This window comes from Aythya ferina (assembly GCF_964211825.1).
Source record: "Aythya ferina genome assembly, chromosome: 12".
Taxonomy (NCBI): domain Eukaryota; kingdom Metazoa; phylum Chordata; class Aves; order Anseriformes; family Anatidae; genus Aythya; species Aythya ferina.
Window position 1 is genome coordinate 9,004,569 of NC_140308.1, and position 26,103 is coordinate 9,030,671.

General features: G+C 38.2%; 1 protein-coding gene across 9 annotated transcripts in view; it reads right to left on the reverse strand.

The window, feature by feature from the left end:
- Positions 1 to 26,103, reverse strand: part of CDH11 (cadherin 11) — a 464,760-nt gene that overhangs the window by 364,169 nt on the left and 74,488 nt on the right. For 7 of the 9 annotated variants that reach the window (XM_084533751.1, XM_084533754.1, XM_084533755.1 and 4 more), the window contains exon 1: positions 555 to 573. The gene's annotated coding sequence lies outside the window, so the exon portion shown is untranslated. Of the gene's footprint in view, positions 1 to 554; positions 659 to 26,103 lie in introns of those variants that run through there. The other 2 variants (XM_084533758.1, XM_084533750.1) reach the window with 2 other exon arrangements.

Genomic DNA, 26,103 nt, shown 5'->3' on the forward strand with positions numbered 1-26,103 from the left:
TTGCTGACGTGCCCGCCCTGTTACTGGTACTCACATTGATGCGGTGTTTATAACTGCTATGCTGCGGTCACCTTTAGGACTGTAATATAACTTCCAAATACTCAGAGGCAAGCAAAAGCTACCGCCAACTTCAAAAGGATGGAATTAGTGTTTATTTAATCAAGGAGAAAGGTCTGCTCTGCAGACTATTGTACTGAACCCAGAGGTGATTTGTTCAAAACCATCTAAAATACTGCAGATAGGAGGCTGAAAAAATAGCTGTGATGTCCTCTTTTTAACAGTGACCTCAGAAAAGTAAAAGAAATTCTAGGAACAGTGAAACTTCAGCATGATTTTGTGTTTGGTTAATGACCAAAACAAGAATAATGATCATGTATTAATTATTAAAAGAAGTAATGTTTTAATTTGAGTGATGATGGCAGAACAAGTAAAACAGTATTTTCTCATAAAGCTGTACTTTTCTTTCAGGGAGCAATAAGGCTATACCAATACAGGTAATTCCCCTTCTGAACAGGAACAAGACTAACAAACAATTTCTCAAAACTCTGACCTACCTCACCTGTCGTTACTCCACCGCTTTGATGTATTACTGTCTCTGCTATTGTCTTTTTCTGTTTTTCTTTGTTGGCATCCTACGTTTCTCTTTTCACTTTTCTTCCTTTTTTTTTTTAAAAAAAAAAAAAAAAAAAAGTATCTCAGCCTTCTATAATGGAAAAGTAATATTTCAGATTACACACTAGTTACTTATTATTCTTTTTTTCTTATCTGTTGAGATATTTTGCTCTTTTGCACTGGAGATGCTTCATCTATACAAACCCAGCACACAACTCTAATCCTAACAACTCCCTAATAGTTATTAGCACACCCCTGTTAAATTTGGTGGATTAATTGTAGTTCATTAAGAATTCACCCTCAACACCAAAAAAAAAAACAACTAAGTAGATACAGCCTATTTCTGTGAAAGCGAAGAAACATCAAATTTATGAGCAAAATGGATTCCAAGGAGAGCAATCTTCAATGGTGAGGAGCAGTATTTCCAAGACAGGAATCTGCAGAATAGTTCAGCTTTCAGTACAGAGGCATCCTTGCTGACAGTAAATAAAAATAAATACATAAATAAAGATCAGTAGAAATGGATCGATAAAACATGAAAACAACAGAAAACTGTCATATCCACAAGATATATCCACAAGATTTAGTGTAATAAGCCATCTTCCTTCTGCTAAAAATCTCTTCTCTAGCACTAGAATAATAAAACGTTTTTTAATAGTGGTGTTGTGTATATTTTAAACTCATTTAAATGTTGTCTTTTCTTTAGTTTTCTACTATTTCAGCTGAGATATCTCTGTAATCGTGGAGTACAATATACTCTGCTTACCTGAATGGTAAGGGAAAGTTACAGAGCTTACTAAATCATGCATACATCCAAGGAGCTCTTGATTGTACAAAATGAAAAGAATTAATACTGTAATTTTACAGTGGTTTCTCCAGTAATTCTTAATCAGCCTCATAGTATATAACTAGAGCTACCACAAAATTAAAGCCTTAACTCATATACCCAGGCTCCATTATGATAATTACTCAAGTGCCCAGATAAGCAGTATTCAGGGTTGTTTCCCATCTTCCTGTCTGAGAAGACAATCTATCCACGGAAGTAGCAAAACAAGGCAGAAATTTAAAGTTTTCTAAGTATGGTTCTTATACTTTATATCAACATTATATAAAGACAAACAATACTACAGGTACAGCTTCTTCAAACAACCTCTGAGAGTCCAGATATGAAACATCTTCAATTGAAATCATAGATTCTGCTACAGGTTCAAACTAGATTCAGATATGTTTATTACCATTTATAAGTCCAGAAGCATACTAATGTGACACCAAGTTCCTTCTTCTGAGCCCCAAAAATGATACCACTGTGCCTAGAGTAGAACCTTGATGCAGTGACCACAGACCTCCAAACAGCAGTGCCATTCAGTTAAACAGGTTGAGCAGCTCACACCATAAGCAGAATTACAACCAGAAACCGACACGAGCCTCCCCAGTGCTGAGGATTAACCGCAACATTTTGGGTGTTTGATAAATCAGGGGAATACTTTTTTAAAGATCTCATCAGAATGGGAGTTAGTTGCTTAAGATCAAGAAGGGTACCATGGGAATCACAGAAGCACATAAACATGAAACTTTGAAAAGTCTCTTGAAATCCCATGTCCCTCTAGACACTAGCTAATTTATTTTGGGATACAATAAAGTAATTATTTCCCAAAGAGATTCAAACTAGTCAGAAGTTTGTTTGTTTGTTTGTTTCCAAAGCAATGGTAACTGGTAACAATAATGGAAGTATCAAAACCCTTTTAGTAAATATCAGGATAATTGTAGGGTGCATAATATTCACATTCAACTTCCATCAATCCCCCAGCTCTAAGACCAAATACAATGGACTACACAGTCACTTGAGTAGTTAGTTCAGTTTTTCCTGCTGAACATTCCATTATTTTATGCAATATTTATTGTATTTGATAATTACTGAGAAACAAGTTACTAGTGGAAATATCTTTCTTTTACTATTTGATTTGTAACTGATTTCTAGCTCTTGTATAACATAAACCAGCTGCAAAAGGATCCCAGCAGAACTGCATGCTGTCAGAGGTCCTCATGCAATCTTTTCATAGATTGAATATTGATAACTCAGATTTTAACTATTTAATGTCAAAAGTGGCTTCAATGAAATGTTTAGATCAGTAGTTCAAACAAAACTTTAGCTAACAGGTAAATCTCACTGTAGCCTGGGTCCACCACAAGGGCTCTCATGACCCTGAAGAAATGCCATGCAAGATCATGGATGTTTGCCAGAACACACTCTTTATCCTAGAAGCTCAGCATATCGTCATGGAGTGGGTTTTCCTCCCCCCCGCCCCCCCCCCCCTTTTTATTATTTTTTTTAATTTCCTTCTCTTTATGTGCTTATATCCGCAGAAGGGCCTCAGCATCTTGCAGACATCCCAGGCGCCAGTTTCTTCAGAACAATCAGCTTGTGATAATCCCTGAGTTAACTTTCCCTGATATGGTTTGGAGTCAATAAGTACAATATTTCTTTCACCCTTTTAATCAACCTTTTAATCAATCAGTTCAACTAGAAATATCAGCCTGCACCCTTGCTTCACTGCAAAGCGATGAAACTTTCCAGGGGGGTTCAGACCTAGAGCTTGTAACTGCTTCTCCATTACTGCTCAGGGCCCTTCCGTCAATTATTTTCCTCCTGGTACCATAGAGAGTTCAGCTTCAGATTCAAGAAATACAAGAGCAGTCCCTGCATCCTTATTACCCCAACTAAAGACTCAGGCAGCTACAGAATTTAAATAATGCCCATTGATTAATTTGGACATTCCCAACCCTTAGCAGCTATGGAGAATCAGTGGAAGTTAGGAGATCGACATTTTTTGAAGTATTTACATCAGACCCCAGTGGCCTCCTGCTGCTCCTGCCCCATGAGCCAGATGGAGGCACTCACAGCACAAACCCTTCTCTCCTGGTTGAATGCATTCATTTCTCACAGAAGCGGACACGAACTCCAGTGTTGATCATAACACCACACCAACCCGCACTCACAGCTCAGACTGTGGGAGATGAATTCTCTAAACATATGGTGTAAGGAGGCTGCAATTCAGCCTGAAAACCTCCCGCATCTTCTTAAAAGAATGAGGGATACAAAGCTTTCTAAGGAGTCATACGAGGTGCTTCCTCAGATACTGCACTGAAGAGTGGCACAGTCCACAGTTGACATACTGTGCAATTAACAGCCACGTACAAATTTCAGTTGCACACTCCTAAAGAACCCAAAAAGCTTTGCATAAACTATAAGCATAGTCTCTTCTCACAAAGAAGCTAAGATTTAAGAGATGGGGCAGTGAGGAAGCATAAAGGAATTCTTCTTTCACTAGAAGCAAGCTATTTTAAGTAGTGTCACCAAGATTCAACCACAGAAATTTAATCTTATAAATGTTTTTGAATATTAGGCTTGTAGCTCCCTACTTGAGTATGGATTTTCTTTTATCCTGGTGGTTATTGATCATGGTAGCACTCATGATGCTAAGAACACAACAATGCTTGGGGGCAGGTCTGTTTGGTAGCTAGGATCTATTATGAAGTACATTAAAAATATGTATGTGTAGAGGAGTCATACAGAGGTTCTACATCCCAATACCAGAACCATACAGAACACTATTTGTTTCAGAAGGATCAGTCAATGAACAAAGGTTGAAATACTGAACTCCATAGAGCTTCCAGTATACCTGAAACCTCAAATCACTACATAAAATAATGCATGTAACCAAAACTCAGTCTTTCATTACATTGCATACATATGCAGGACTTTTGTAGAATTTCTTTATTCAGAACACTGTTCAGTAACTTAAAGGACTTCAGAAATGAACCAATAAAAGGGCTGTTTAGTATGAAATGAGCAGCATTTTCAGAAGTAGTCTTTTTTTTTTTTTTTTTTTATTATTAGCTATGAAGCAAATAAGATTATTGGCTTTGTGTTCTTACAAAATACACACAACTGCACATGAATGTAAAAATCATGCCTCCATTCCACACATTTACAAACCCACTAGCATTTGCAAATATATTTGCAAATTTGGATATTTGAAAATAGAGTGTTACCATAAATTATCTGGAAACTAGTTTTAGGAGCACCTAGTTGTCCAGGTTTTTGTGTTTTTAACAGTAGTCACATTTATTACAGAAACATACCTTTGCGATAGAATGCAGCTCATGTGGCACTCCTGATAATTCTGTAATAGAAATCAGCTGCTATGATTTCCTGCAGAACACATGATTCACTCTGGATCAAAACCAACTTAAATACTTTCTGCTTTCAGTTAGAAGTTACAGATTTCTCTGGCACAAGATGTTAAAATTGATTGGTAGATTGTTTTACTGCACTTTTAACCCTTCTACACAAACCAAATAACCCAGAAAACTCAAGATGCCACCTAAAACCTTGGTCAAATCTATTAAAAGAAAATAAGACCGTAGGCAAAGGATTTTTCATAGCTAAGATTACACTTCATAGAAGGTCCAAACCTTAACAGTTGTGGTCTTTCATAAATTGTAAAAATGTATACTAAAAAAAATTAACAAGCAATCAGATATGGAGAGATTATTTCATTCAGCCAAAAGCTAAAAGACAAAACTTAATTATTTGGCAAGGAACGCACTTCATTTTCACCTTATGGTATGAATTTTATTTAAAAAAATAAACTAAGAATCATATTCACCAGATTCTTTTTTGAAAGCAGCATAAAATCTTTACAGTTTTTCCTAAGAAATACTTTACTTCACCAGTCAGACACAATATTTTGCATTCAACCCAAGGAACTTGCACACCCATCCTTGCAAACTGTTCCCAACTCAAAACCCAGTTTAAAAGTTGGGACCTGCTCCTCCAATTCTCAGAAAGAAATATGCATAAGGTTCCCTGAAGCCTTCAAAATCAGTCCCTGTCATTTCAGGGTCAGCGAAGCTTTTTGCAAGACTCTGAAATATTACTACCATGTTACAGATTAGAAAACAAAGTCATCAAATAGATTTGGAGATGTGAGTCCATAGAAGGGAAAAAAAAAAGGAAATGAGATTTCTACTACCCAACCCACCTCTATCTAACATTGTGGTTTTGATTTATGGTTTTGTTTTTACTCATCATCACTAAAACTTCCTTCATAGCAAATAACTGCATATTTCTGTGCAATGGAATGCATGTGTGATCCATATCTTTCCCGAGTTTTCATCTACTAAGGACTTATCCCCCCATACTGAAAACAGCTAGCACAAAGAAGAATTACTTAATTTTTCACCTAGAAGCTTTTTTTTTTTTTTTTTTCCCCCAACATCAAGCTTTTGGACTTGACCAGGCAACAGAAACATGCAAGGAAACATGGATTTTCACTCACTTCTGACTGACAAATTTTAAACATGCAATTTCAATTTTGTGAAAATTTCTCCAAAATATTATTAGCAAAATTCCATAAACGCAATATAAACTAATCCAATAGCAAGTAAGCTCTCTTTGAAAATAGGTTTGGAATTGGCATGCTCTTGACACAGTCTGGAATTGCCAAATTCAACACAGAAAAACACAACACACTTCTAAAATTAGCAGAAGTGACAAAAGGTGGTCTCGAAATTAAGTTTTAAAGAACTTGGGAGTGAGACTGAGCAGTGCTTTGCCTTTGTGAAAATAAACAGGAATGGGACTTAAGGCCACTTCAGAAATTTCCACAGAAAGACAAGCTTCTTGGCAGCCAGAAGAGGGAGCCAAGGATCTGGCCTAGATTCTCCAAAACCTCAGAAGAGGAGTTGCTCAGAAGATGAAGTTACATGGTAAGATTGCTCACATCATGGCTGAAAATCACTGAGAAGCTTGAAATGCTTTCAAAGTTGGTTTAATTCACACGGATGGATTTCCAGCACGGGTATTAACATCACCTTAGCTGGAAGCAATACTACATTGCTATTGACTTTTCTCTATCTAAACAAAGCAGTATGAGAGTTTGGTAGGCACAGCAGTTGATGCCTTATTGTCAGAAGTCTGATTGTTTGTTGGTGCTGGTCCTCAGCCATAAGCTATATGACAAGAAAAGATCTGCTGGCAAGAAAAACTAAAATCCTAAAGCTTTTTTTTTTTTTTTTAAGCGGGGGTAGACACTTCACATATATGACTCTTCCATATACAGGAAATCAGATTACTTTCAAAGGCCTGTTTGAATGTTCCATCTGTTAGAAATAAGCTACCAAGACAGAAAAAAAAGTCAGAAACAAAAACATTATAACCTTATTTTTCAAATACTTATAAACATTGATTTTTGACCTGTACTTAAAAACAATGTTAAAAAAAAAAAAAAGTGTTTTAGGAAACATGTTAGATACTAATAGGCATTGCTGTTTTAATTACATGTGTCTGTGTAGGCTATACAGCCACAACGGCGGCCATGACATGACGACATACATATCCAAATGTCTAGACTAAGACATTTTAGTTGTGCAACTCAAATATAATTTCTCCTCCTGTCTCAAAAAAAAAAAAAAAAAGACCTCTGTTTATGCCACTAACATCAAAATTATTTGTAAGCCATATTACTTGCCCAGAAATAGCCACATAAGAAAGTAGGTACACATTTTTAGAAAAGAGCTTCTAGAAGCTTTATCTTAACATTTCCTCACATCATTTGATATGCTTGGCTGGACCTCCAAGTAAAAATAAATTACCATTTTAAGTTTGAAGGTGTATTTTTGTAGTGGATAAAAATTCATGCATCTTTTTATTTGATAACTGCTTCAGGCTTTCTTTTTAGGCAGCTTCAAAAGGGGGAATACGTATATATGTTTTTTTTTTTTGACGCTGAGCTGCCTTTTGAAGCTGGACAAATATGAGTTACAATGTGCTCTAAGGGAAACAAAAAAGGAGCACATTAAAAACCTACCACTTGTATGAAGAAAATAAGTCCTGAAATAGGCATTTCCACAACAAATTTATCACTATCAGACTTGTAAAATATTATTAAGTTTACTGGAAAAGTTAAAAACATACCACCTTTCAAGTTTAAATATTGGTATGCCAAATATCTAAGGCATTATTATTACTTAGTGACTTATGAAGCCTGTTTAGTCATTGATTTTATGCACAGAAAAATGAGTACTTCATTAGGAATTAGCAGAATTACTAAGCTACCTAATTTGAAAATGTCTGCCTACAATCCTGAACCTGGTTCAGAACGTGCTTCTGCACATGTTTACTCATCTTTGCCTCCAGAAGACATTTGGTAATGGCAGTGGCAACACCATTTATTTAGCTCCGAGAATCACTATTTTGTTACTTGTGTGATTCTTCAATGTAGTGGTTATATCAACACAGCTCCTGTTCTGTTCCTACCTCATGGGTATAAATACCTACAAATACCTAATAATACCTATAAATACCTAAATACTGACAGACTGGTAGTTTTTGAATTTCAGAAGATACTATTCCAGCATTTGAAAAAGGTAGGCAGGTCTGTTTTACCTGGGACTCACACTCAAAGTATTAAGGTCTGTGAGGAGTAAAACAGGAGAAAGTCTGAAAGGCTGGATAACCAGTAAGGAAGATAGAAAATAGATATCATTTACGTAAGTGAAAAAAATAATTCCAAAATCATTTCATGCAACACTACTTGTAATCACAATTAATAAGAATATTTTGCTTTCTCAGCAGAACAGGTAGAAATTTATTACATTGTTTTTCAGAAGCAGACCTTCGATTTTACATCAAACACTTGTTTGACATCAGGAAGAGCTGTTTCTTCCAGTTTCAAAAAAAAAATAAAATGCACAAAATAAAAAAAGCTGCTATAAGCACTCAAGATTGTTTTTTGGTTTAAGTATTGTTCGAGACTTGTCCCTGATTTAAGGAACTTGAAATTCAAGCTCTCCAGAGCAATCCCTAATAGATAGCATAGATGTCTCACAGCTGTAGCAAGGAGACTCACCTGTAACAATCTACACAATAGGACATCACCCATTTGTTAGGCTAAATGGCACACTTAGTTTCATCTGCTTACTGGTGGCATGTTTCTGGGAAAACACGAGTAGGGCACAGGCTCTTCCCAGAGTATTGCTTTCTGCACAGCTGATGTGCAACAGCCACGCAGTGCAGGACAGACCCGTGCAGGTCTCCCATTGCTGCTATATCCATCCTGCACATCTAACAGCAATTACAAACCCCACAATTTAGACAGATTAAAAAAAAAAAAAAAAAAAGATTCGCAACCACATCATTTAAAAGCTAAATAATACCTTTGTAATTGCCATGTTTCAACACTCAAGAAAATAAGCTGCCTTCAAGAGCATCACCTGACAGAAGCTGCAATCTACAAGCTCCAGTGAAAAAATATGGTTTTTCGTGGTCAAGATGTCTGACCCTGTTATATCTCAGCTGTCAATACCACACAAGGAGCTTATATAATTAGGCTCAAACAAATTCTTTGATCTAGCAGGGAATCTCCATATTACTTTCTCATCATCTTTACCGGTTGTAGACGACCTTTTTGAGCTTCCCTAATAACCATTTATGAAATACAGTAACATGCAACCAAAACTGTATAAACATTTGCTAAAACAACTGAAGGTCTGGCCAAATGAAAATCCCAAAGCTGCAGTCATTGAATACCTGAGCGGGCATCATAAACCCAGAATCAATTCTGTATGCTGGGTTGTGCAAATAAGCTCAGAACAAATAAAATCCTCTGAAATTGAGAGATTCAAAGTAAATGAGGCCTCTGAATAACACCACAGTAGTTTAATGTTCTGATTTTATAAATGCTGAATAGCATGAGGAAAAAAAAAAAAAAAAAAACTTGCTCCAGACTAATACATTATCCCAGGAGTAATGAAACAGAACTGACAGAAGTGAAAGAAAGTCATTCTATATTTTCCAAAACACATATTGCTCTTTTCTTGTTAAAACAAAATAAAACTGTTTTCCAGCAAAAAGCCAGTTGCATATAACCATATTTTAGTAAGGCTGAACCAGGACTAAATATTGATAGGACCCCTAAACCTAAAAAATCACGAAGAACTGTTAAAAGGTATCTGAAACTTATAAATTAATTTTACTAGGCTCAATAAAATTCTCAGCTCTATAGTTCAGTCATTTAGGGCCTACTCCACACAAGTTCATTACAGATTTCTATTGACTTCTGTGAACTTTGATATAAGTGCTCAGATTTTTGTAGCTACAAGAAGAAATCATCCCAGTTTTCACAGGTGAAAATTATAGCAACAATTAGAAAAAATAAAATTAAGTGCCTAATGTATCCTTTTATGACATAAATAACAACTTAAAAGGTTAATCCAGTATCACCACGCAGAGAGCTGTTGAATGAGACTTCCTCTAGGCTGATGAGGGTGAAGAGCACCGTGGCTGTGCCAGGACTTGCCCCTCAGTGCTGGGGAGGATGACAGTGTCACATTATAGGACAAACTTCATTTCCTTGGCTCGGAAAGCACAGAACTCCTCTTATTGGATATATTACCTTGGTAATGATATGTCTACATAAGCTATTTTAACATCTTTAGTATGTATACAGAATTTCACAAACATGGTTACCCTTACGCTAGCTCATTTTCTACAGCTGCATTTGTACAGACGTTAAGCAGTACTGCTCTCAATACTGATCCCGGAGCGGTATCACTAGTAGCTGCTCTCCAGTTGGACTTAGCACCACTCATCACTCACCAAGCCTGTCAGTCCAAACAACTTTATCAGTCTCATCAGCCACTTGTCCTGTTCACTTCTCCCCACTTGCACTATAAGGATTCAGACAGATCTTGTCAATGACCTTGACTTCAGCAAGACATCCATTGCTCTCCACCTGCCCACACAACCAGTGATCCTGTCAAAGGGGTCAGGAATACTTCCATCCTTCACTAGGTGATTCTCTTGGTTGGAAAAATCAAAAACTTCAAAACCAGGATAACTCAAAATCATCCAGTCCAATTTTGCCTCATTAAGTCCATACCAGCTGTTCCAAATCGCCCTCTTGTACTTGATAACAATACCAGTTTTCTTAGACTTCTCCTTTTGTTACCAATGCACTTGTAGAAAGCATTATGGTTTTCTTTCACAAACCATGTTGCATTTCCAGCTTTGAAATTCCTATCCTGACCCCTGCATGCGCAAGCAAGGTCTCTATATTCCTCCTAGGTAACTCATCACTGCTTTTATTTTCTGTTTATTCCCTTGTATTTGAGCTTAATCCAGAGTTCCTTACTTATCCATACTGTCTTTCTGCCATACTTGCTTGACTTTCTAAACACTGCAATAGACTCGCTTGTGCTTTGAGGAGGTCATCTTTGAATATTAAACCAGCTGTCCTGTGCCCCTTTGCCCTCCAGGGCAGTCTTCCATTTCAGTCTGCCAAGAGAATCCCTGAATAAACCAAAATCTGCTTTCCCAAAATCCAAGCTTGTGACCTTACTTTTAATTTCTCTTACTTGCCTCTCTAAGGATATTAAATGCCATGGTCTCGTTGTTACTTCAGAAAAGGATGCCCTTTCTCTTTATATATTTGAGAACCTTTGTTCTGGGGGAAGAGATTCAGCTGAACATCTCCCCTGCTCATCCATCTAAATAAACTGTCTTCAACACAATTTAGAAGTCCCCTGCTTGCGGCCCCACTTATTGTGCTTCCAACAGGTTTGGGGGCAGCTGAATTCTCCCCTGGGTACTGCAGCCTGTGCCTTCCCTACGTATTGAACATGGAAGGTTATTTCACTTGCCCTGACACTGCATCACAGTGTCTATCAGCAACAGCACCAACGTAACCACTTTCAAAAGCCACAGTGCTACCACCTTGTCCCATTTGTCTCCACAACCCTGCTACCCACTAGAGGGAATACTACTACATACACTTTCCTAAGAGTTACAGATGGTCCTACCACCAGGAAAGAGCTGATCAGCACAGGAAAGTAGAGAATTAATATAATGCATTTATTTTCTATTGGCATTGACTGCTTATCTTCCTGCTTTAGTTATTAGAGAATAATTATTGTCTGATATAAGACGCTATGACTAAAAGCCTGATTAAAGTACCTTCTCATTAGCTTGACCCTGTAACTCATACCCACATGGAATTACACAAGTTATCCTATTTCACTGCAGTTACAAGAAATTTGACAACAATTCTGGAAAATAAATACTGCAGGAAATCGCAGCCTTTGCTTTTAGAAGCAAAACAAATGCCATTTGCTCATTATTTTTTGAACAGCATAAACAAGAGACGCGTGTGCCACATGATCCTTGTCTTTCTTTTCAGCTCAAGAAATTAAGATTTTTTTCACCCCTCTTCTCTCATCTCTTTAGGTTATCGTGACTTTCTCCTCCTTCATGCTTCAGCAGTGGAACTGAATGCTGATGAGACAAAAGTAGGTGCAGCACTAGGCAGTCACTTGTAGCCTGATTCCCTGAAGAAGTACACACCCTGCTCAGGCTATTTTAAGTGACAGGTAGGCCAGACTACCCAACTGCTGTGAGTTTCATTTGTATCAGCTGGGCTGATCAGGTCATTCTGTCAGTCTTATGCACTGATTAATATAGAAACATGACTGATTCTGAGGGACTGGTAAGTGCTATGTAAAAATTTGACCAATATTGCCTAAACATTTCATCTTTGTGAAGAGGTAACGGTGGTTACAGCTAAACCCCACTCAAATTCCCTGTTTATGAGGAACAGAAATCTTACCTTGAGAAAAAAAAAAGTTTTTCAACTACCTTTACTTGAAAGCTCTACAAATAGCTGTGAAATATTTTCAAGTTCCTTATACAAGGATGTAGGTGCACTACTAGCAGGGTTTTTTTTAAGCTTTCAAATATATGATAATATTGGACAGATCATCATCATACCAACCTAATGCAGCAACTCAGTTTATGGATGAAGATTCAATAGATGGTAAACATTACAACTTTAAGTCAGATCCAGCTTTCTCACCAAAACAACATTACCTTGATTTTAAAAGGTCCCTGGACCACTCACATAAAGCTGATAAAACTGGTAGAGATTTGCAAAAGAAAAAATGAAGTTAACAACTTAAAATCTCTGGGACAAGATTAAAAAGGTAATGCAGCACCTGGATCCAAATAGCCAATCAGTAAAATGCATCTCATTACATAATGTTAAATACAGAGGATAAAACACTTTTTTCATTTTCTCCCCAGACAATGGCATTAATATTTGGACACAGACACAAAGCTCCCATGGCAATGAACTAAAAATGCAAGGATTCCTTTTGGAGCCATTTTAATTGTGTTACCTTACAGACAAGTTTATGCAATTTCAGTTAGAGTAAAATGGCTTGATCTCCAAAACTGTTATTTCCAACAAAATGAAATATAAATACATGAAACGTTAAGGGTTTTGTTGTTTCCTCTTTCCTGTAATCCCTCTTCCCTCAGCCCTCCAGGTTGTGTACCAGAAGGGAGAGTAAGCTTGGGAACCACTTCGAACACATCTTCTGCAATGAAGCTGAGAAACTGTTTTAGGCCAAATGATTGAAATGGGCTCTCTTCAGTCTGCCAATCAGGTCAAGAGTGTTTTTATGCACTTCAGGGAGAACCTCAGGTCTTGTGGCAAGTTAGAGTTGGGAGCAATGCAGGTTCTTTCAGTTCTTACCTTCCTCAGGTCACTGACACGTTTCACAGCTAGGAAGCAGCCAGGATGTCATCACCACACTCACAGTACAACAAAACCAAATGAATGTTGTTCTGGTGGCAATAATGGGTGGGTAGACAAATGGATGAAAGGGTAAAAGTAAGCAGTACACCAAGGGGGACACAAACCATAAACCATACAGTAGCGCAACTCCTCATTTCACAGTACTAGCACTCCAAGTCATGGTATTTACATGGGCTCTCAATTCTGCCTTTCCATGGCTGACAGACTGAAATGGAATAAAAAGCCTTCTGCAAAAGAGCAAAGCCCTCAAAAATCATACTATGCTGCAAGATAAAAAATGACCATGTGCTGCTCAGCACATCATGTGATTTATTAGGAATTCTCAATTTTGCAAAAAGCAATCTTCTATGGATGCAGGTGATGATCCACAATTGGAAATAATTCTTGAAATTTTAGGATGAACTAAATCCACCTATCGCAACTTGATTCGGGGAAAAAAAAAAGAAAAAAAAAAAGAAAAAAAAAAAACACGTTAAAACCTTTTTACCAGGGTACAGTGAAACGGTGTGTATGATCAATAGCACTTTCTTTTTAGAATGAATAGCTTTAGATGTATCCTGTAGCGTACCTCCAGGATTTAACTTTCCACACAGCTCCAAGTGAGTCAAGTCTCAGAAATAATAGCTAGCTCAGAAAAGGGAATAAATAAAAGACATTTGTTAGATTTGTGGAAGAAGAATTTAGTGACATTTGTTAAGTGTCCCATACAGAGTTTGGAAAAATAAGGAAAAAAGGACACTGCTAGTATGAGACAGTGAAAGTCAGGTCAGCCACTGAAGTTCTGCCAGATAGTTCCCTGTGAATTAAAAGTTGCACCTTAATTAAACTGTGTTCTTTCCACCCGACCTTCTTCCCATGAGTCTTTGACAGGAGGGTATTTGTTTGCCTCTAATCTTGAACCTAGGCCTGAAGTAGCTCAGGATTCTTCAACTACACTGCACATCTCTTCAGTATTTACTGTGTCTTTATCAGAAGATAGCTGAACATTTTAATCTCCGTTTTCAGAATTGTATAGCTGCTAAAAACATCTTTCAAAATGATGACATTGTTTAACAGCTTGCATGAGCATTAGTAGGTTAAAATTACAAAAAGGAGCTTCAAGAAAATCTATTTTAATTAACACTGATTAAAATTTAAGACCTGAAACAAGAGCATGAATATGAATTACGATTCATATGCAGAAGAATTGTCCTTTGCCAAGTACAAATAACATACACAAAAAAAAACTATTCGAGAGTAACATATCACACCTTAGCTATTATGCAAAGTTAAGGATGTAAAAGTAACCTTTTTTTAGTTTATTATGCCTGCCTAATTCAATTAAATGAGAACAAAACTAAGATGAGGATTACATTTTCAAAGGCATTTAGCATCATTAACAGTGTCTGATGGAGAGATTTTTTTTTTTCTGAAGAGAAAACAGGAGCATGGCCTTTCAAACTTTCTATTTTTTAAAGCAAAAAGAATAGTACTTAGTGAAAACCCTTACAGCTAAATTTTAAACCACAGTGTATGAATACCATTGATAATAAATTAATTCTGTATGGCACCTGGTTTATCCAATGGTATTAACTTACATTGCCAAAATAAAAATTACACAGCATAAAGACTTCCACTGCAACCCTCCAGCAGTGCCACAATTTCTTTGAGCTTTCTGTTGTTGATGCTGCTGCTACTGGAGCAACAGCAACAAAGAAGCCTACTTTTCCAGTGATATATTCTCAGAAGAACTACAGAAAGAAGTCCAGATTTACATTAATTAAGGTCAAACTTCAAGCCTTTACAGATACAAGGGGCAATGATCTTAAAACACAGGGAAGCAAGCGCACAATAAGGTATAACGTACACACAGCAAGCTAGCTACTCCACCCTGCAGGCACTCCCAAAGAGAGCCAACACACTTCAATTTGTGCTCCAAGGTGAGACATCTAAATCATCACTTCTAGGAACAAGAAGTATGTGCAAGGAGCAGGCTCACAAAGCATGCCCGAAAGAAAGCCTGAGATCAGAGCACTGAAATAGAGCTGTACTGATGTCTGTCTGCAAGCAACTGAAACTTTTTGTGCCAGTCTCCAAGCACCTCTCCTCCAAGCATCTTGAGCCAGTCACACAAAGTTCTGAAATAAACCCAAACAAGCAATGTAACTTGTACTGTAGATGAAAGAGTTGACAAAGACTCTAGACAAAAAAAAAAAAAAAAAAAAAAAAGGATAGCTTTCTTAATCTCTACCCTTATAAACTAAGCTAGCTGCAAGTCTGAAATGAAAACATCTTTATTTATACCATCTTTTTTTTTTTTCTTGTGGGCTTATCACATTCTGTAGATCATCTATGCGCATATCTTGTTAACGGTACCCAGCACATCATCTACAGGCAGCTTTTCTGAGTGTCAGCTTCTGCACATGCACAACACTAGCTCTCCCTCTGCTTTTATTATACTCAACAGCTTAATTTTTACCGTGTTTCCTATTTGTAAAAATTTCCTGTAGAAACCAGATTTATAACCCAGCCATTTCAAATTCACATTTACATTTCCATTCCTAGAGACAGAGAAACTAATAAGGATAAAACTACTTCCTTTTCCTTATTTGCTCATCTCAATCTTCATATTGATGCTCAATTCCTGTGGAGTAGGTTGTATATTATGCAATAGCTACGTGTATTTGATAATACTGTAAACAATCCATAAAATCCTTAAAATTTGGTCAGGCAATTCTGTTCTTCAGAAGGTTCAAAACCAGGCTGGTGCCCCCACCAACTGAGAAAAAAAAATAAATGAATATGTATTGCTATCTTGCCCCACTTACATTACAAGCTAATGAATGTTTTCATATTATTTCTTATGAAAATACAATAAAAGCAATAAAAAAAATTTTCCTTCCTTTTGATTCTCTTACAAATATTCAGCTGACATGTCTTTTTAGACTTGCCAGGTATTTCTCATTATAGGAATCGCTACTACAATTTCATTACCACTGATAATGAAAATCCATTACAAACTGTGTATTCCAGTTAGGATGCCTGACAGCACACAGAAACAGCCTGGCTAGACACAGTATATGCAACCTAGACTTCAGGAAGATGATGTTGTTGGCTGCCTGAAGAGCACTGCTCTGTATTGTCCCACTCCCCCTTCCCACACCCCCGTCCCTGTCCTTTACTCCTCATTCACTGTAGGCATTTGTCTGCTGAGAAAATAGAGGCTGACAGGGAAGGTCATTGTGACCAATTGTAAGTCTCAGCATACAAATGTGCCTTTTAGCTGTTGGCTCCACAAACGGTGACCGTGTCATATTATTGATAAATCCTTGAAAAGACTCTAATGTATCTTCATTTCAGGAAACAACTGCCTTCAAGGTTGCTCTGAGAAAATAAGCAGCCAGAATGCTGAAGAATTCTCGAAGTTGGCATTCTCCTGAAGATTAAAAGATAATAACACTTCTATTAGAATCACTCTGCTACGCTGTATTGATCTCATCAGGGAGGCCACTGCAGGTCTAATATGAACAGAGCAGTTTTAGAATTAATCACAGGGGTTTTTATTACGGTTCATAGGGCTCCTCATTCAAATGGCATCGTTTGCAATATTTATGGCCTAGATTGGTTGCCATTATTAAGTGCAAGTGTGCCACATGGTGTCTGGCCTGCTGTGTTAAAACACAAAGTCATTCTTCAAAAGTAAATCTTATCTAAACTATGCACAAAAAGCCAATTACTTTTTGATTTACATTTTAATTTCACATTCAGCTTTCCCCTTATATAGAAAAACCTTACTTAATCTTTGTTTTGGATTAACTAGCACAGGCATACAAGGTACCCTTCGTAGTTTTAAGTAGACAGTTAGAGCATATTAATGCACTCTGCTCAGAAATATATATTTGGTCAATGATAAGCTACAATTTCTCCCTCAGAGAAGCAAATGAACAGGTGGAAAAAAAACAGCATCATGGAAAAGTAGAGCCTCCACCAATCTTCAAGATAAAACTAACTCGTTAAGACTCCCAATGCAGACCGTACCTTTGGAAATGTAGTGTTCATTGTCATGGCAAGCCTTCACTAACCAGTTCCCATAATAATGGTACAACTGTTTAATTTCCATACCCCTTTCTTTCCTCTCTCCAAAGATCTTCTTTGCCACATCATCTACATTCAATTATATTATTCCCATCTACCAAAACTGAATTAGATTTCATTGCCACAGCACGATAAGAAGTTTAAACTCAAAGGCCAATGACTATATGCATCCCTGATATTAAGTTAACAAACTGCTTGAAGGCCTGGGAAAACATGTGTGTCACTTTTGTGGCCTTTTTTCCTTCAAAAGTCAGTAAGAATCTTGAAGAGCATTCTCCTTTTCCTCACTGAATGCCAAGATGGTCAAGTGAGCTCCAGGAGCCCGCAAGCACACTAAACAAACAATTAAGGCCTATCAAGCACACTCAATTCGTTTTTACATTTATACCTCTATGATGGGGCTAAGCTGACTTACTGTCACGTTCGTAAAATCATCCCTCACAAAAACAATAGTAACAGTGCCACGAACAGCAGCAGCAGCAGTCAGAGCCCATAGGGGTTTGTTGCTGTTGGCAGGGAAAGGGTGCTGGTTTTGTCACTGGCTCTAGGTCTTCTCCAGCACAAGTAACCTCCTCACATTAAGGCAAGGACAAAATAGCACTCAGCTGTGTGGAAACCACACAAGTTAGCGGCCTTTGCCTAAGTTTCCATGACTGGCAAAGGAGCTCTGCAAAGATACAGTTATAACAAAAGGTGAAACACTTCAAAACACCTCTCTTACCACCACAGCTTCTCCAGGATGAATAATTCTGATGCTTCAGCAACTGACTGGCCCACTAAGGACACAGGGAACAGCCACAAGCAGCAGAAACGGCTCCACCATCCTTCACACCGTGACCAGCTCCTGCCAGGGCCCTGAGTGCCCCCAGCCCATGGTGCGGCTGCAGGAGCGTTGTGGGTGCCCCGTCCTGCTCCCCACCTCCCCTCAGCCCCTGCCGTCACCTCCCCTGGGCCCGGCTCCCCCAGGCCTGCCAGCAGCCCAGCGCTGTGGGCACAGCACCCCCAGCCCAGCCGCGCTGCTCCCCAGCCAGGGCCCTTTGGCCTGACAATGCAGCTGGGCTCCAAGGCCTGACTTCCACACACAGCAGCAGTGAATATGGTGCTTGGGTGAAGAAACATAGCAGGAAAAGCGAGAACCTGCTTTGTTATGTCTCTGCATCATCAAAGTGAAGAAGCAGGCCTGTCCTTGGGACCACATAACTAATCAACGTATCTTGTTTATGAAAATGTGTTACCAGATGCAAACTTAGGCTAAACCAAATGATAATTTTTGTATTATATACAAACACAGGCCCTCCTCTGTCATGGTTTTGGCTGGGATAGCTCAAATTCCTTGGTTTGCTTTGTTTGTGCATACAGCTTCTGCTTTACCTAGTAAGCAGTCTGTTATCTCAACCCGTGGGTTCCTGCACTTTTACCTTTCCTATTCTCCCCATCCCACCTGGGGATGTGAGTGAGAAGCTGGGAGGTGCTGAGGTGCCTGCCAGGTTAAACCACAACATCCTCAAACTGAATTGTTGTTTTTCCATATAAGCATATCCACAGCATCATCTGATTTTCCTCTCTGAAGGGCTTTACCTCTAACTTTTATTTACTAACCAGTAATCTGACTGCAAACATCCAGTGTTTGGGCTAGTTTCACTCTGAATGTAAGCTTTATTGCAGAACATACCCCCAAAGAAATTCTGCCTCAATGCTTTCATTGCATTCTGGTCACTCTTGACTGTGCAGCAAAAACAGGTTTGGAAGTCGTTGGCAAGGCTCGGCTCTTCTCCCCAACAGCACTGTGTTTCACTAACAACCATTAGCGTTAACTGAATGAGTAGAACTGGCATAGGAGGTTTTAAACCTTTACCACAATTTCCCTGAAAAAACATCTGTTGTTCAGAAAGGTTTTCAATATCCCCAATGAAGTACACTGCTAGTTTTTGTGCTAAAACTCAGATTCTATTAACTTTTTAGTGTATTTTACACAAGACAGCTGCACTGACCTTTGCAAGGCTGTCTGATGAATCTACACACTAATTCCCCATTAAAACTAATCATTAACCTATCATAAAATGAATCGGAATTGCTTGTCTAAATATCTGTTGACTTTAAAATCCCTCATATTTTCTTAGCTCTATTTGCAATAAAACCTTTATTATGACATTTGTTTAATTTGAGGGACTAATTGCATGTTAAAAACATACCTAAATCCTTTGAAGGATTAAAAAACATTTAAAGAATAATTGTATTTATCTCTTTAGTCAATGCAGAAAAACAGGTATGCTCCATGCTTGTTTTCACTAAAAGCACAGTGGTACAGAGCAGTATTATGAAATAAATAATGGATTAGCTAATACCTCCCAACCTTGCTAGAGCTGCAAGGAATATACGGTTATAAGCCCTCAATTCTGTAGACAAAACCAAAGCCAGGTTGTGCTGAGACATCCACTTTCTTGTCCCAACCTATTGACAGTATTCCCTACCTCCATCAACTCCTTCCAGGATTCTGCTATAAATCATCTCCACATACTTTGGGATTCTTCTAGCCTAAATGACATGAGAAAAAGTAACCTCTTTGACTTCTACAGCAGCATCATAACACTTGCATGCACACACTTACCGTCATCTTTCACCTATACTGACCTACTCATAACCTTCAGAAATGACTTGCATTGTAAACAGCTCTCTTGGTGGCTACCAGCAAATATATTGGTAAAAACTCATCTGAACTACAGCCTCATGGCCAATGACAGTGAATCACAGCACACAACTAAAGCTCTTGGTTTCTGCTTTTTATGTTTTCTACACTTACTGCTTATTAGCATCCTTGTTTACCACTAAACTTAATAGCCAATCATATAGCACATGATCTCCTACATTTGAGAAAACCGAAACTGCACTTGGAACACAGATCTGAACCTCTGTCCTCTCATGACATCCTAGGGCATGGACTTATGCTCTCATTCTGATGGTGGGGAGGGGTGGGGGAGTGAGGGGGTGGAAAGCATTGGTTTGGTATTTTGGACTAAATATCTTCTCTGCAATAGAACTTCTTAAATTAAGTATGTGGATCACCCCACCATCTTATGTGTTCTTCCTTACTGGCTACACTCCTGAAATAGCATATTGACTAACATTTTCACTCTGTGACGGATTCAAACCTAGGTCTCCTGGAGTGAGAGATTAGGAAGTTAATCCACTCTGAAACCTTGCTGCAAGATATTAATGCTTTAAAAAACAAAAGTGATGGATGATTATTATTCAGGTCAAATAAGATCAGTGTTAAGAAGAGCTAGCCATTTTCTAGTTCCAACCATCAGCATATGAACAAAGAAGCTCTTCAAACTTTTGCAGATAGTGACCAGCACCATTAATTCTACTTGTTAGCTCATAACAAAGCAGGCACCAACAGCCTATTAATACAGACAAGCTGTGACACATCACCAAGTACGAATGCCAATCTCTAATAGTAAGAGCTAGTCTTCCTATACTGCATATTTGCTCAGGAGTCTTTATTATTGTACAAACATTAAAGATAAGCTCTAGGGATGTGTATGTGTGTATATATGTACACACACTTTTTTTTAATGAAATCTGAATCTTTGCCAGAAAAAGGAAGACATACTTAGTAGCCTGACCCAAGTAATATAATGCTATAGAACCAAAGCATGTTTCTCTTGCAGTAGTCAAGCACTTACAAAACGGTCCTTTCAACCTGCATACTTAATAGAGAAGGTTCTTGCAATGCAAATCAACCAAGCATGCTTTTTTTCTTGTTTGCAGATGTTATTGCAGTCTCTGTACTGTAGAATGCTTAGGGTTGCAAAAAGGTCTAAAACTGTAACTTACTATTTCTAGATAACTTATTTTTTCCATCCATTCCATACAATATTTTCAGAACCTAAAAACAATAGAAAAAAGCATGCCACTATACAATAAGCCCCATGGAAGAATAAAGTAACATTAAGAAGAGAGACATCCATTTCACCTGAGAACAAACAGTTGTTTTTCCTGGGATGTCGTTTATAGGTAAAACAGCGTAACTTCTGAATAATCACTAAGGCATCTCTTCAAAAGGCTTTTTTAATTACTCATTGTCCTGTCATATATAGGAGACCTAGAAACTGCAAGGTACAGTTTGAGTAAATCCATATAGCTCTTTAAAACCATCAACTGAAAATTACTTCTAATCAGAAGTTAACGGGCAAGTCCAATCTCATGGACACATCTTTATTTTACTGTCACTGAAAGAAGGAATTGAAGCATCAGTAACTGTTAAAACACAGCAGATAAACACAGCTTCCCCAGCATCGAGATAGCCAAAGCCAACCCAAGTTGCTGAAGTCCCAGTGCAGCCATGACTCACAGTAAGTCTACAGGTAACAGCATCGTTCCAAGGGGAATTACTAGCAGCAGAGTGATTTTTAACTCAGAGTGCATCCGAGGTGTGTCCAACTCTCAGCAAAGCTTGTTAGCTCAGGCATTGTGGCAGAATAACAGAGTCCAGATCCAACCTGAGACACAAAAACTCAGAACAAATATTCCCAGGCCTTCAGGTTTTGTAACTGCTCCAGAAGCGAGCCCGGGTGTGCTCACTGTTACCAAACATGTTCCTGTCACTCTGGAGATGTAACAGGGAAATGGTTTGAGTTCTGTAAATAGCACAAAGTTTCAAAGTATTAGAGCTCTCTGATCCTAGATGCTGTCAAAACATATAATGAAAAGGCAAGGATGAGCTGATCTGCAGAAACATGCTTAGAGACACATGTATTTGCCAATGCAAAGATGAGATATTTTACCCAAGACAGCATTAGCTACAAGCCAGCTCTGTAGCTCGGGCCTGCAGCACAGCAGCTGGGAAGCCAGGGAGCTCTCTGAACAGCAGCACCATGTCCTAACGCAGCTCTGTCCAGCCCGGTGACTTCCCACGCTGCCACCTCATCACCTGTCCCTCATGGGTGTCCTTCAAAGTCCCATCACTGGAACTGTTTGGCAAAACACAAATGCCACCACCACATGCCAAGCATAAAAATCCCTGGAGTTAAGGTTAAATTTCAATATGGATTTAACACCCAATTTCTTTCCTGTAATATTATTTCAAGGAAAATACTGAATATTGCAATAGAGAGCATCACATGCATACTGCACTCTTCCATTACTTATTGAGCTTTGATTTCGTTGCAATAAAAAAAAAAAAACACAATCAAACAAAACTGTGGACTTCAAAGGCAATGGCCAAAACTTTAGACATACTTAGAAAATGAAGAAATCCCCAGAATAAGTTGTCGCCAGCCAAATGATGATGCATCATTTCAGAAAAAAAATAGTTTTAAACTGTCAGTGATCTACTTATTATATGCTTCAGTAATTCCTTGAACAGTGGAAAGCCATGCATGACTACATAATGTATAAGAAGCAGATGATATACAGACTTCCTCGTGATGGAATCTGATTGCTGGTTTCTGTAAATATGAAAATATATTCCTGTGATAAAAGCAAAGGCAAAACGTGACAGCAAGGGTGTGTTTTTTTTTTTTTTTTTTTTTTTTTTTTTTTTTTTTTTTTTTAAGACAGTGAGAGAAGTCTGGACTGTGGCTTGAGTGGAAGAATGAACTAATGCCTCAATTCCCTGTAGTTCAAGTCTCGTTATACATTTCTGTCTTCTAACTCCCGTTCAGGGTTTTAATATGGCAAAGATTCACTGGGAATACATGGACAGAGATTGATTTTCATTTTCCTACTGGGAAATGTTTACAAAAAGGTAAGTTCTTCTGCAGTACTGTACGTTGACATTTCCCCTAATTATTTCTGATTCCCCTTGCCCTCATCAAGTCCCTGTGATCTTCATCTAGGGACCACATCTAAAATCCTCATCTTCTTAATCTTTTAGATCAAAGAGTGGGCTGAATACACCCAAAGTCAAATTATGGGATAAACTATTTTCAAAGCTAAAATCATAAATAATAGGTAGGAAGTGTGTAGGAGGGTGAGGTTACACAGCACCTTTCACCTGAAGAATGTAAGACTTTCTCTATGCATATTATTCCCTGTTCACAGAGCTGTCACTGAAGTGTGAAGACCACCTGAATTAGCTTATATATAACAAGTCAGCTTTAGAAGGTGGATCAGAGACGGGCAGGAGGGTAGTTACACATTATCTACTTCGCCAACTCACAGAAAAAAATCATATCAATTCCTTTTAACACAAGACTCACCACTTCGGCTTAGAAATCAGATGCTCTTTCTTTTAGGCTGACAGCCTGTCCTCTTTCCAATGAAAAAAAAAAAATAAAGAAAAATGTAGACAGTTATTTTAATGCTTATGAAACCCTTCCACAGCTCCCATGCTCAGAATCAGCTAGGAAAATCCAGGTTACTGCAGTGCCGTAACCATGATACCTTCCCTATGGCCCATCAAACTGAACGCGCTGCAGTATCAGTGGGACACTTCTGGTAAGAGCATAGACAGCTCTGCTCTAGCTGCTCAGTGCCTTCCGACCTCTCTCCAGCATGGTCCACAGACAATGCAGGTGTGCCAAGGAGGTTCCCCTCAGTTAAGGCCACTAAACCCACAGTGTTCATGATGCTGAACACCTCATATCCAAGCTAAACAGTAAGATGTTACTACACCAAATCAGCACTCAGTCATGCACAAACTGATAGTCCCCACTACCTGTAGATGTGTTTAGCAGAAATACTGTAGCCCAGGTTTCATGCTGCTGCTGTAGTTATTACCCATTCTTCATATGCTTCCCAATTCACTTGCAGCCTAACCCCATTTCTGAAATCAATTACCATAACCTAACACACAATTTTGAAATTACTTGAGATGGTGAATTTGTTATACTCCATCTACACCCCCTGACAACAGTACCACATCACTTAATTTCAGCCACCCATATTTCTCTGGTATATTGAAAAGAATTCACAGAAGAAATTCTGTGCCTATTCAGTGCCTAGCTGCATATGTCAAATTATCAACTGCCAATTCATACTGGTTGAATTCCTTTCATCAATGATAATGAATCACTTCTGTTAGCATATGGCTACACACCATGTGTCTGACTATACTTTTGCCCTCTGAAAAATTATCTGAAGAACTATTTACTGAAATTTTAGATATGGAAAATTCAACATTAAGAATTATTGATGCCCACCGTTATCTGTTTGCATACACAAACTGCAGGCTGGGCAGTGAATGTTCACATAGCAGCAGTGGATTAGTATTTTTAAACTATTTCTATTATTGATTTAACCACTTGAAGCTGCTGGAAGCAGAGTTCCTGTCACAGCTGTTAATGCAGAAAGCATTAAGGAAAATCCCTACTGTGAAGGTGTGCAAAAATGTTCACACATAAAATGGTGAGATTTCACTTTTCATCAGCATCACGTACAACTGAAAATCCCCATTTTTATTCAGCTCGGCTAGATAAGAAACATGAAAGAGGAAAAGCTACTATTTTCTTTTTCCCATTTGCTCTAGTCTTGTCTAAAGACCAGATCCTGCAACCTACCCAAACCGAGTACGATTTCTTTTCCCTCAAGTTGTTCCATTAATGCTAATGCAGCCACTTGCAGAGCAGGGCTATTCAAAGAGAGAAAGGGTATCAGTGTAGCTCTGCGTGATCACAAATCCATTAACAAGATCCTTAAAAACGAGGAAAGTAGCTTTGCCAGAAGTTGGAAAGGACCAGGCCCTGCAAAACAGTTACAAGAGCTGGTGGCTAATGCAGAGAGCAAAGTAGTTTCTGAATCAAGTTAAATTAAAAATTAGTATGTGACTCAGGTTAATGGTATGAATCAAGAAAAAAAAAAAATCAGTTTTAAATTGTTTTATCAGCATCTTAAAATTCATTCTGATTGAGGCTGTATGGGGAATCAGCCTACAAGCTCCTCCAGAATAGTGCCATGCTTATTTTATCTTATTTTGAATACTCCCTCTCTTGATTAGCTCTTCTAAAGTAACTCCTGTGTAGACAAGCTCTTACAAGGTTCATGAAGGAAACACTTGAGATAATACGATGATTTTCAAATTCACTTATGGGCATTACACCCTTCGCTTACTTTTCATATTAGCACATCTCTATTCTGAGTGATTATTTCATTGATGCAAACAAAAATTAACATATTACTGCCATGAATCAACTTCATTCATTGCCTTGACAACACTGCACTTCAGTTGCGCAAAATAGTTGAAAACTAAAAACTACAAAAATTGGTAATTTGGGCAAAAAGTTCCAAAGCATAAGCAAGAGACCAAAGCATCAGAAAAGCTGAACACACACCATTCACCACACAAATCCAGCCATATTTCATTTATGCAAATTCAGAAAACAAGCAACTTCTCATATGCAAGTACAAAAAAGTGCCCTACAACTACTTCAAAATATCTCTGCACACTGAACACCGACGTGCACACGTGCACTTGTTAGCACAGGAGTCGTGTGCTTAACGGTTTCAACCAGTTCACCCACATCCAGGCATTCGTAGCCCTGATTGCTTTATATGACATGCAAAGAATCAGGATTCACATTGAAATGAGGGACATTTCATCACCTACAGATTTTAACAACACTAGGAAAAACACCAGGGAAACAAAAACAACATGCCTTACTAAACATTACCATTCCGTTCTGGTCATATATACAACCATTCTATTACAAATGGTTCACTGCTATGCCACCAGCGTGCCTTTCAAAGACCCACTTGGCCTGTGGGTCCAGGTGATGCTTTTAATTCCATATCTGGCAGAGCAGTGAATCCGAGCAGGATG